The 3,934-nt window shown below is 37.8% G+C and overlaps 1 pseudogene; it reads left to right on the top strand.

Moving 5' to 3' along the window:
- Window positions 1-3,934, top strand: part of LOC101587819 — a 23,213-nt pseudogene that overhangs the window by 9,195 nt on the left and 10,084 nt on the right.

The raw sequence follows: 3,934 nt of genomic DNA on the forward strand, positions 1-3,934 counted from the left end.
TTTTACCCTTGAAGCTTTGGATATTTGAAACGATGACTTTTGGAAACATACAAAATAATGTATTTTCTACTTAATTCATATACTTACATTTTGTGAACCTGGATACAATCACAACTTTTAAGCCCTTCAGATGACTACTATCAGTTCAAAAGAAATTATGTAAACATCTTGATTATGGCAATGAAACTAGTGATTTTGCTGAAATAATGGCAATAAAAAATAATTAGATAAAATAAATACAAAATCTATACTTTATGTAAATTCTTATTAGTCATTCATCTATCTTTAGCCCACAGAAAAAATGGCTGAACATGTGCCATTTTTCCAACTGACTAGTATTATGCCATCCTAGAACTAGATAGAAACCACAGATTTATAGGAAGACTTTCTTTTTATTATTATCAGGATATATCTGTCAAGGTAGAAGGATAGAGCATATTTTATCGTATTTTGCAGTGCTGGGGATTAACCTAGTGTCTTACACATGCTAGGTAAGTGCTGTCTCACTAAGCTCTAGCCCCAGAATATATTTTATATGCCAGTTTATAATAAAAAACTCAAATCCCACCTCATTGTTGAAGTACCACTTCAAGAGTTGCCTTGGTCTATTTGTTAATGGAGCAGCCATTTAGACCCCCATGCTAGACAAAATACAGATTAAAGGCAAGGTGGATTGTCCCCAACTGGGGCTGTCTCTGGCCTCAAGCCAGGCCAGGAAGAAGGTACCTTGGAATAAGCAACTGATTCACCATGCAGCAGTGATTTCCTTCAAACAGAGACTCTTTAGTAGCTTCTGTCCAGAATTGTAAATTAATTTAGGAACCACTTCTGTGGGTAGAGGAACAATTATGTCCCCAAACTTATAGGTAAGAAAGAGTAGTAGAAAGATACAGGAGTGGAAGGAATTGGGCTCCAAAAATAACATTTCTTGTGTTCAATTTCCTTTAGTTGCCTCAGATTAATAGTGCTGGAACTTGACAGACAACTGACAGCACCATTTGTCTCAAGAGCAGAGATTCTTTGGAAATGATAAGGTGCAAACGCTATCAAATGGCTCTCTTTGCATTGCTCTGCAATCTCCAGCCATAGAGGCTGCCAGTACCAGCAGGGGCAAAGCTGCCAGCCATCCCTCAAAACACCAGGCTTCAGCCATCTGAGGACTCCCTGGACTACATAATGACAGGGCCTAAGCAGCCCAGGTTTGGGTTGCAGTTGTTAGAGGGAATCTCTGGCAGTGGTGCTCAATCAGAGAACCAGCAAATAGGGTATGCTCTGTGGTACATGTCAGAAGACTACCATCTTAGTTACTTTATTCTTTACTGAGACAAAATACCCAAGACCCAAAGTTAAAGGAGGAAAAGTTTATTTAGCTCATAGTTTCTAGAACTTTCAGTCCATAATGAGCTGGGTCCAGGGCAGGATGGCACAGGATAGAGGGACAACAGTTCATGGCAATGGAAGATAGCAAAAGCATCAAGAGAGTGAGACAAGCCTCTTTCAGTCTACATTGTATCAGTCTATCTGGATGAAGGAAATATCAATCCAATCAGCGAACTGATGCCCCAACCACCCACTCTTAATCCCAGCGTTGCGCTATGAACCAATCACATGCTCTATTTTAAGTCACCTGGGGGGGAAAAAAAAAAAAGCTCAAGGACCACATCAAGGTTTAGTAGGGGTCATATAGACACAAACCATAACAACTACTAAACTTGCACTCTTGAGGTGAAAACAACTGGGTCTCTCTCGCTTTTTAACTCTCTTTTTCTCAGAGAACAGTTAGTTAAAATGGGACATCTAATTCCAGTTTTTTGAGGAATCTCCACACTGATTTCCATAGCAGTTTCAGTAGTGTGGTTCCACCAACTATGGAGAAGGGTTCCTTTTTCACCATAGTCTCTCCAGTATTTTTTTAAGATATCCCTTGCTCATGGATAAGAACAAAAGCAGCGAAAATGGCCACACTCTCAAAATTATTATACAGATTTAATGAAATCACAGTCAATATACCATCAGCATACTTCACAGAACTAGTGAAAGCCCTCCTAAAATTAATTCAGAACCAGAAGAGACCTAGAATACCAAAACTAATCCTGGGTAACAAAGGCAATGCAGTGAACATCACTATCCCTCCCTTGAAGTTATACTAGAAAGCTACTGTGGTAAAAAACAGCATGGAACTGGCAATCAATAAATAAAGATAAACAGACCTAATGTTCAATTGAATAGATTAGAAGATACACAAACAACTCCGAACACACTCAGCCACCTTATCTTTGACCAAGTAGCCAAGCATATGCACTGGAGGAAGGGTAGCCTTTTCAGTAAATGGTGCTGGAAAAACTGGCTTTCCACACGCCAAAGACTAAAATAAGACCCATGTCTCTCACCATGCATGATACTAAAATCAAACTGGATCAAAGATCTAAATATTAAAACAGAAACACTAAATCTGGGGGAAAGACAAAATAGGTAGAACTCTTGCTGACATGGGTATAGGCAAAGATGTTATAAATAAAACCCAGACCACATGGGAAATACTACAAAGAATCAGCAACTAGGATCTCATCCTATAAAAAGCTTTTGCCCAGCAAAATAAATTACCAATAGGATGAAAAGATAACCCAGAGTGGGAAAAATTTTAGCCAGTTTTCTCTCAGGCAGAGGACTAATATCTAGAACATATAAACAAATAAAAAAAACCGTAGAGCCTCCAAATTTAAAGACACAGTCAATCCAAAAATTGGCATCTGAGATGAATATACACATCTCAGAGGAAAAAATACAAATGGCAGGAACAATGTGAAAAACATGTCCACACAAATGGTCATTCAAGAAGTGCAAGTTAGAACAATGATAAGATTCTTTCTCATTGCAGAAAGATTGGCTATTGTCAAGAAATCCTCCACTGTTCTGAACTGTGATATAATTAGACCATGTCATTTTTTTCATCTTAGCATGTAGACTTACTTTCCTTTTTCTGATCTTATTTGGATTCCTGCCATAATTTAGAATTTTTCCAATTTCATTTTTCTATTAGTGTAAAAATTATCGTTTTGATTTCTAGTCTTTTAAAGATTTTTTTGTAAATATTTACATTTATCTTTCACTGATGATATTATTCTTTTTATCTTGCAATACAAAGACCTTACGGTACACTCATTACAATGATACACATACGCCACAAATGATGTCACTGCTGCTTATTTTGTTTAACTATTAATACTAAATATTTATCGTTACTTTATACAGTCGATATTTATTTAGGTTTACTGATACATTTACCACTTCCTATTTTGGTGGCTTATTTTATGGCACCTTATTACTGGTGCATTTTTTTTGGAAGTTCCTCTAGTAACATCTTGGTGGCTGTCTTCATCACTTTCCTCTTACTGTGACAAAATGTCTGACACCTACAAATTAAAGGAGGAAATGTTTGTTTTGATTCACTTTTTCATTCTATGTTCACCTGACTCCAAAGCACAAATGGCACAGTGGAGCAACATGGTTGAGGAAAGCTGTTTAACCAATGACAACAAGGAAGCAGAAAGAGAAGGAAGGATTTGGGGACAAGAATATATTTTCCCAGGTTATACCTCCAGTGACCCATCTCCAGCCAGCCACAACTCCTAACAGCACATTCAGCCACTGAACTCATCCATGGATAAATCCACTCATGAGTGTAGCACCCCGTGATCCAATCAGCCTGAGAACGCTGAGACTTCCAGGGGATATTTTAGATTTAAGACATAACATTCAGCCATGTCCATCTCATTATCCAAAACACATTTATTTCGTCTCTAACAGATGTCAAAAATCTAGCATTGCTGATAAGCCCAAAACTAAACTCTCCTCTGAAACTTAAGGAAAACTTTTATCTGTGAGCCCCTGTCAAAATAAGAAAGAAGGGGTGGAGGGAGGCGACAACAGCATG

This window comes from Octodon degus, unplaced genomic scaffold, assembly GCF_000260255.1.
Source record: "Octodon degus isolate 3935 unplaced genomic scaffold, OctDeg1.0 scaffold00050, whole genome shotgun sequence".
In the NCBI taxonomy this organism is placed as follows: domain Eukaryota; kingdom Metazoa; phylum Chordata; class Mammalia; order Rodentia; family Octodontidae; genus Octodon; species Octodon degus.